The sequence below is a fragment of the Micromys minutus genome, assembly GCF_963924665.1.
Source record: "Micromys minutus genome assembly, chromosome: 11".
Taxonomy (NCBI): Eukaryota; Metazoa; Chordata; class Mammalia; order Rodentia; family Muridae; genus Micromys; species Micromys minutus.
The window spans coordinates 47,782,261-47,791,521 of record NC_137980.1 but is presented as its reverse complement, the minus strand read 5'-3'; positions in this window follow the sequence as shown (position 1 = coordinate 47,791,521).

The window sequence follows — 9,261 nt, the reverse complement described above, 5'->3', positions numbered from 1 at the left end:
TTTTCTTTCTCATTCACCTGAAAGGAGTTGGTAGAATTTACAAAGGGTCTTGAAACTGGTGAATCCAGGAGCCTCAGGCTTTGACAAGAAAAAATGCACAGGAAGATGAGTTCATGGTCATCAATTCCATTTCTACTTTAGATGGTTGCTTGTAAGCAATGACTCCTATACACTGGGCAGACAAATGAGGGCCAATGTGCTACTCAGATCTGTCTTTAGAAAGCTAACACATACAGCTCTCTCTGTATCTTGAATATGTTCAGGCCGCCCTTATGCCATTCATAAAGGTAAAGCATAATTCTGTTACTATATATCACATAGTATAGGCATAACCTATCTGCCACACACTCTGTGGCTCTCATTCCCGTGCCTATGCAGACATCACTAACTGGGCATACTGAGGACAGCATGGAACCCCTCTGTAACCACTCAGGGTCAAAGTTCACAAAAGATACACAAGCCATCGTTGTTATGTCATGGCTCACCATGCTCATAGCCCATCCTATTTGTTTCTAACTTCTACCTTTCTTTTTGCTATATTTGATTATATTATATGGTATACATTAACAAAATGTCTAAAAGTAATAATAATGAGTGCTGATTATCTCACTAATCCTAACTAAGAACTAAACTATTACCACTGGGGTCTGGAGCGATAACACAGTGGTTAAGAGCACTGACTGCTCTTCCAGAGGTCTTTGAGTTCAATTCCCAGCAGCCACATGGTGGCTCACAACCATCTGTAATGAGATCTGATGCCCTCTTCTGGTGTGTCTGAAGACAGCTACAATGTATTTATAAACTAACTAAAAATAAATAAATGTTACTCTTAACATGAAATTATAGAACAATTTCTCCACATTCTACATTAATTATTACCCTCAACCATCAATTAAGAACTATTTTTGAGTTTTTTATTTACTGATGTGACGATTCTGTAAATCCCACCCTTCAGTTACCTGGCAATAGCCAGGAATGTTCCTCCCCAGTAATCTGACATGTATAAAAGGGCTGCTTGCCCCCACCCTTATGCTCTCTTACTCTCTCTTGCCCTCTTGCTCTCTTGGCCTCTTGGTCCCCCACTCCTGCCCCTCCTCTCCCCTGTCCCTTCCCCCTCTCTCTCTATGCATCCATAGCCTGCCTCTGCTTCTCTACCTCTCTACTCTCCTCTTCTGTTTCTCTACCTCTCCTACCCTTTTAACTCTCCCCATGACCTTTATAAACTCTATTCTGTACTATACCATCATGTGGCTGGTCCCTCAGGGGGAAGGGATTCCCAACATGGGTCCACAAGAGGCATCCTCCTTACCCCAGGTCTCACCACACCTCCATGAGCCCGTATCTCCCCCGACTTTCTTCAGGCTTTTCCTAACATTGGTGCTGAAACCCAGGTTATCATTTTTTTCTTTTTTACATACACATCAACTGATGTTTTGATGTCATATACAAGCAAATACACACAGAGATATATGTATACATATATATAATCATATATATGTATTTGTGTGATATGTGCATGTACTGTCTCATAGGTTTACACAAATAAACACACACAAGTGCATCATGCATGCACACACATGTGTACCTACATAGAGAGAGATATGTTTATATATAGCTGTTGTACAAGTTATCATACAAGTACACATTATATATACATATATATATATATGCTTATATAATTGTAGTAGTTTTACTCTGAATTTACAGAAGTGATTCAGTCTTTCTCACTTGCAGTAATGCCTCATAGACTTGTACTGAAGTATTATGTAACTATACATTCTGTTCTAGAGGTTGTATTCTTAGGCTTTTTTCACAAGGTAACTGCCATGGTCTTCACCAAGTAGATTGGGTTGGCTGTCAATGTGCTCAGGATCTATCCACCACCACCTCCCCAGCACTGGGATTGTAAGCACAAAGTGAATACCACCAAACCCAATTTTTCTACATGGCTCCTAAAGATCAAACTCAGGTCCTGAGGCTTGTGAGGCAAGCCTTTCACCAGCTGTGGCCCTCTCTTGGCACCCTGTCTGTTTGGTGTTTGCAAATCTTTTCCAGTGTGAAATTAACCAAAAGCAAAGTTGTGCTGTTGCTTCTAAAAGCAAGAATCTAAGTGAGAGATTCAGTCTTGGCACCTTTTTCCTCAGGCATATCTCACACTGTTCTGTGCAAAAGGATCTCTCCGTAGCCTCCGCTTTGTAAATTAAACTATTCTGGCTGGCCAGAGAAGCTCTGGGATCAACCTGTCTCTGCTTCCCAAGTGGTGGGATGAGGGGTATGTACCACCCCACCTTGGAAGGAGCTCACCTCCTCATGTTTGCTCAGCAGGTACTTTTCCTCCAACTGAGGTACCCCCTGGATTTTAATATTTTTGGTCAGTTTTATAACGTACATTTTTATTTTTCTTATTTTCCAGTCTTTTTCAATTTGTGAATTTTATGTGTTTTCCCTTTATTTTCCAAATGACACAAGCTGGTTTCTAATACTCTGCGTAGCCAAGGATGACCTGACACTTCAAATACTTCAAACTCTCCCTCCCAAAGGTGGGGAATACAGGGTTCTGCTACTCATTCAGTTTCTGCCACCCAAGGATCTAACCAAGCACTCCACCAACTGAACTTAAAGGATTGTGTTAATAGCAAAGGTGACATGTGTATTGAGACTTGCAACTGATAAGATGATCTTGGAACTCACACAGTTTATCCACTGCCCATCAGTTTTGAAGATTCTCTTGTCCACTGTTTAAACACAAATTAGACTTGCCTTCCCAACACTATCTAGGTGCAATTAATGTTTATATTGATATTCACATTTACCATTTTATTCAATTCCTATTGTGTCTTAGCAAATGGTCCTGAGAATATATTTTGTCTTAAACCATGTTGCTTCTCAGCATCTGTTTTGGTAGTCTTCCTCCTCTGTGTGTTAATGTGTGTCTGTGTTTTTAAAATTGGCTTTATTTTATATTCAGTAGCGACTAGGGGAAATGCAAACATATACTTGAATTATAAAGGCAAGAAGCAAGGCCCAGCTTGATATTTAGACAAGAGGATAAGGTATAATAAAAATAACACAACTTTAAATAAGAAGACAAGGGTAAGGTGAAACTTCTTCTTTTGCTCTTGGATGAATTATTCAGTAATATTCATTAATTTATGTGTGAAATAAACATATGGTGTGTATCTGCTAATTGCTTGGCTCTGTCCTAGCTATTCATGATTCAAAACACAAGGCACAGTTTCCAGTTTCAGTGAGTTCAGTCTATAAGGAGTTTCAGATACATTAATCAGACCTTAAAGAGATATCGAGTAGGTAGAATATGTACACATAGATAGAGTCTTAAGAAAATATCCTGGGGTTAAAGACATGGCTCAGCAGTTAAGAGGACCTGGTTTCACTTCCAGGTCCTCCACTGTGGTTCACAACTCTGTCACTCCTACTCCAGAATGTGCTGTGCTTTCTTCTGTCCTCTGCGTGCACCAAGCCCACACTAAATGTACAGGCATGCATATATATGTATGTATGTATGTATGTATGTATGTATGTATGTATGTATGTATGTAAAACATGGAGAGCTAACTTCTTAGAGTCTCTGTGAGTAAAAATGGGGAAAAGTATTTCTAAAGAAAAAAAAAAAAGAAAAGGAAAGAAAAGGCTTTCTGCTTCTCCCTGTTCTACAGACAACCACATCTTGTGCAGTGCCAGCTTCATCCCTTAGACAAGATGGTGAAGGTCGGTGTGAATGGATTTGATTGTATTGGGTGCCTGGTTACCAGGGCTGCCTTCTGCTCTGAATCTGTCAAAATGGAGATTATTGCCATCAACAACCCCTTCATTGACCTCAACTACATGGTCTACATGTTCCAGTATGACTCTACCCATGGCAAATTTAATGGCACAGTCAAGGCTGAGAATGGGAAGCTTGTCATCAACAGGAAACCCATCACCATCTTCCAGGAGCACATTCCTGCTAACATCAAATGGGCTGATGCTGGTGCTGAGTATGTCGTGGAGTCTACTGGTGTCTTCACCACCATGGAGAAGGCTGTGGCCAAAAGGGTCATCATCTCCACCTCTTCAGCCAGTGCTCCCATGTTTGTGATGGGTGTGAACCATGAGAAATATGACAACTCACTCAAGATTGTCAGCAATGCATCCTGCACTACCAACTGCTTAGCCACCCTGGCTAAGATCATCCATGACAACTTTGGCATCGTGGAAGGGCTCATGAGCACAGTTCAAGCCATCGCTGCCACTCAGAATACTGTGGATGGTTCCGTTGGAAAGCTGTGGCATTATGGCTGTGGGGAAGCTCAAAACATCATCCCTGCATCCACGGTGCTGCCAAGACTGTGGACAAGGCCATCCCAGAGCAGAATGGGAAGCTCACTGGCATGGCCTTCCATTTCCTAACCCCAGTGTATCTATTGTGGATCTGACATGCTGCCTAGAGAAGCCTGCCAACATGATGACATCAAGAAGGTGGTGAAGCAGGCAGCATAGGGACCGTTAAAGGGCATCCTGGGCTACACTGAGGACCAGGTTGTCTTCTGCAACTTCAACAGCAACTCCCACTCTTCCACCTTTGATGCCAGAGGTAGCATTGCTCTCAATGACAACTTTATGAAGCTGATTTTCTGGTATGACAATCAATATGTCTACAGAAACAGGTGGATCTCATGGCCTACATGGCCTTTAAGAAGTAAGAAACCCTGGACCACCCTCCCCCAAGCAAGGACACTGAGAGCAAGAGAGAGGCCCTCAGTGGTTGAGGAGTCCCTGTCCCAACTCCACCAATAACACTGAGCATCTCCCTCACAATTTCGATCCCAGACCCCATAATAACAGGAGAGGCCTATGGAACCCTTCTCCACTCTCTTGAATACCATCATTAAAGTTCTGCTATACCCCCCACCCCAAATAAAAGGAAAGAAAAGAAAAACCAAAACCATAGAAATGGAAGAAAAGTTAAAAATGATCATGTGCTAGAAATGAGCCCCTGGTTGTCAGAGACAACGTTGGAGGTTTGAAGGTGGACTAGGCCATGAAAGGCCATGGCTGCTGGGCTGAAGCATGTGGACTTTATTGTGTGGGTCATGAAAACTCCTTAAGAAGGTGAGATGCTAATGACAAGGTCATGTTTGTGTTTCGGGTGGTTGAGGCCAGTGAGTGTGAAGTGGCCAGACGGGAGCTGGGAATATATGCTTTGTATCCCAACTGGCCCTGAAACCATTTTACAGTACAATCAAGAGCTGGGATATACTCTGGAGGCTGTTGTCCCAAATAGGAAGTGATGTAAATGAAGTCTTTGGAATGCAAGCACAAGGTCTTTAGCTCAGTCCCCAGCTGACTTTCATCTAGACCCTTCCATTTTTATACATCAGACTTAACCTAAAAGCTTTCCTCTTCATTTAAAATTACTCCCTTGGGAATCTAGAAGTGAAACTTGGGATTCTTCTTCACTAAAGAGATGTGATCCCTGGATTGTATGGGCGTTCCCTGCTGCTTGGGCATTACTTATGGAAAAAATTCATTTACCCAAGCTCATCCATGTGAAGGTTTTCAGTTTAGTTTAGTTTTGTTTTGTGTTTTAGCAGAGCTAGCCATGCTCCTTCACCACACAGATTCTTAAAACCAGGACAATATAACAACAGTGAATGCTTCGATACTGGTTTTATAAAGCCTGTCTCCAAGCCAGCATTTACACATTTAACTACTCTTTGATAAAAGTTCCTCTGAGAATTTGTGAATATGGGCAATTTGACATGTTACTTCATATGATACCACACAAAACACTAACGGTCCAATATTCTCACCAGCAGATTCGTTTGCATGAATTAAAATTCACACTCAAAACATCTTGTATCCTTGATCAAGAGTCTCGGAACATGACACTAACAGCCAGGACATCTTCGTGTCTGCACTGGCCTCATCCCTGAACGTCAGTTACCACATTTCCTAATGATCAAATCCTTTAACCAATGACTGGGAGTTGAAGCTTTCAGGTTTGCCTCTCTTTGGGATCCTAATATGGAACCTGTCTTGAGGAAGGCTTCACATTTGGTAAGATCCGTTCACACCTTAGCCCGGTCAGCGCAGCACCTTGCTGACCCCAGCATGACATTTGATTGGACTCCATTTCTGTGTTGTGTTGTTAAGAAGAGGTTACTACTCCCAAGAGCTGTTGTGACTGTTCAAATTGGAGCCAGGTCTGAGCCCAGCCGGTGAATGGGCTAAGTCAGAGGTTCTCAGCCTGAGGATCTGGACCCCTTTGAGGGTCAAACCATGCTTTCACAGGGCTCACATACCAGATGTCCTGCATATCAGATGTTTACATTACAATTCATAACAGTAGCAAAGCTATGGCAATGAAGTAACAACAGGAATAATTTTATGGTTGAGGGTTACCGCATCCTGAGGAGAGGATCACAGCATTAGGAAGGTTGAGTACCACTGGGTTAAGTGCTTAGCATCCCCTCAAAGGACTGCGGTTCTCAATCTATGACATGAGTGATTTGAGAGACGGCTGATGTCTCTTCTTGAAGCTTTTGCATTGGAAAGCAGTGTTGCAGGGATTGCCTAAACTAATCTTTAACTTTACTGAAAGGGAAAATTGCTGACATTAATAAGATCCAAAGGAGACTCCAGGGATGGATCATTATCCCTGGCTACTTCTTTTGCTGTAAAATTCTTGTAAAGCAAGAATACAAAGTACCCAGGATGAATTCAAAGTCAAAGATCCCCAAGACCTATGACCAGAAAAAGAAAATTCATGAAGGTAACATCCAGCTCAGTTATTATGGAGACAACACCTGGATTTTTTTCTCACGGTATTGGAAATTTGTTCTCACGGTAACAACATTTTTAAATAGCTAATTTTAATCTAGCACAGTTTTTCCATTTCGCATGTGGCTGAAAATGTATGAATCTCATATCCTGTTTTCCCAGGGGAAAAAAGGTAAGACAGTTACCTCCCAGCATATATCCCCAACATACAGATAGAGAAACCAAGACCGAAAGAGGACAAATGACTCCTCATAAGTTATCTATCTTACGATTATGATGAGATTTTAATTCATATTTCCATCACTATAGACCCTATGCACATCGTGACAATATGTGCCATCCAGAGAGCAATAGACCCTCTTCCTTGCACTAAGCATCCTGAGAACCATCATCCCAACACACCAGCCCCTGGGTACCATTTTCTTGATCTCCAGCATCTGAGAGCTTCAGGTAATGTTTCCTTCTTCCTGATCCAGTTTGACTTTTCTCAAAACAGAATTTGCAAGATACCCCATTGTAAAAAATGCTGCAGATGAGCTGTCTTTCAAAGTACAACTCGGTCCCTATCCTTCTCTGAGAATTTTCCAGGGAAATCCAGCCAGCTTCTGTGCAGCCCGACTCTCTTGAGGCCCCACGGATCAGTCTCCATCTAAAGCATCCTCACTGGTCCTCCTTCTATGAAAAGCTCCAGCGTTTCCTTCCAACCAGCCTTTTACAACTTAACCTACTCTCTGTGAGTCCTGAGTCCTCCCATTCCCTCTATTTCTGGTCCAATCCCTGCAGTACCCAGCTGCCCTCCATTTCCTGCGGTACCCACATCCCACCTTCCCGTTCCAGCTCAGCCTCTTCCCAGGCCTCCCCGACCTAACCTTCCCACACACTCAGGCTACAGCTAAGCACTCCACCTAATGGACCTCCGCACTCAGCCTCAATATTTGCTTTCCGATACATTGGATTTATAGAGTGTTTGCCTGAATTAAAATGAGAAATTTTAGAGCAAACCAAGGCTTCTCAGCTGCTAAGCTCCATCATGTACTTTAAATAAGGAGAAGGGGGGGAGTGTGTGTGGAGGGCTGCCTGATGCATCCACCCTGCCCTGAATTACCATTTTGTTCCAGGCTGCTCACCTTCCAACCCAGCTGGTGCCTCCCCTGCCCTGCTTACCTCCCCTAGCTAAGTTAACAAAGCAGTCACCGCTCATCTGCAGAGCGCTTCTAATCGACTCCCATGAAATAATATTTGCTTTCCATGCCTACTTTGAATCCCACTCACTTGGTTAAATGATTGCCTCTGGCTGCCTCCGCTGGCTAATCTAATAGTTTCTAGTTTGTACAGGCAAAGCATTTCAACCACCTATATAAATAACTTAAGCAGTAGAAGGCACTTGAGCAGCCCCAGCTAAGGGCTATAGGACATGACAGGTCCCCAAATGACACCTTGACCAAGCTCCTGGAGGATCACCTCCCACTGAGGAGAGTGCTGTATTAAATGCTAGATTGAACCAGGCAGAAATGACACTCTGTCTTCCTAGGTTGAGACTGATGGTTTGTGTGGTGGGGGAAGTGTGTGTGTGTGTGTGTGTGTGTGTGTGTGTGTGTGTGTGTGTGCATGTGTATGTTTGGTAGGTATGTGCATTGTGTGTGTATATGTAAATGTTTGGGAGTATGAGTGTATGTGGGGGTGATAGTGGTGTGTGTGTATGTGTGTGTGTGTCTGTGTGTGTGTGTGTGTGTGTAATGTATGCATATTTATGGATGTTTGGGAGATAAGAGTGTATGTTTGTTGTGTGGTATATGTGTATGTGTGCATGTTTAGGGATACGAGTGTGTGTAGGGAGTGGTAGTGGTGTGTGCATGTGCTTGTGCATTTGTGTGTGTTGCCATATGTGAAAGATCACTCTCTGTGCCTCTGTGTCTTTCATGTCTTCCCAAGTTGTCTGCTTCCATAGTAGCAAAGAGAGCTGTTGAGTAAAATAAGAATAAAAAAACTAAATCAAGATGCAACCATTTCTCCAAGAAAAATTAAATCAATCATATTTAATTTTAATTAAATACATATAACATTAAAACTTAATATATAGGCTATTTTCAGGACAAGCTAATATGTTAAGTATATTTTGAGTCTTGTTCAACTATTACATAGAACAGGTTTTTTAAAGTGTTTTTAAGTTTTAACAATTAAACAATAGCTAATTACTCCTCCCAACCCTGCCCTCTTGGTTGGTACCAATCCCTCTCTCTCTCTCTCTCTCTCTCTCTCTCTCTCTCTCTCTCTCTCTCTCTCTCTCCTTCCCTCCCTCCCTCCCTCCCTTCCTCCCTTCCTCCTTCTCTCTCTCTCCCTCTCTCTCTTTGTCTCCTCTCTCTCCTCTCTCTCCCCTTCCTCCCCCTCCCCTTCCCCTCTCTCCATCCTTCTCTCCCCCACCCCCTTCCTTCCTCTCTCTCTCCCTTCCTCCCTCTCCCCCCTCCCTCCCTTTTTCTC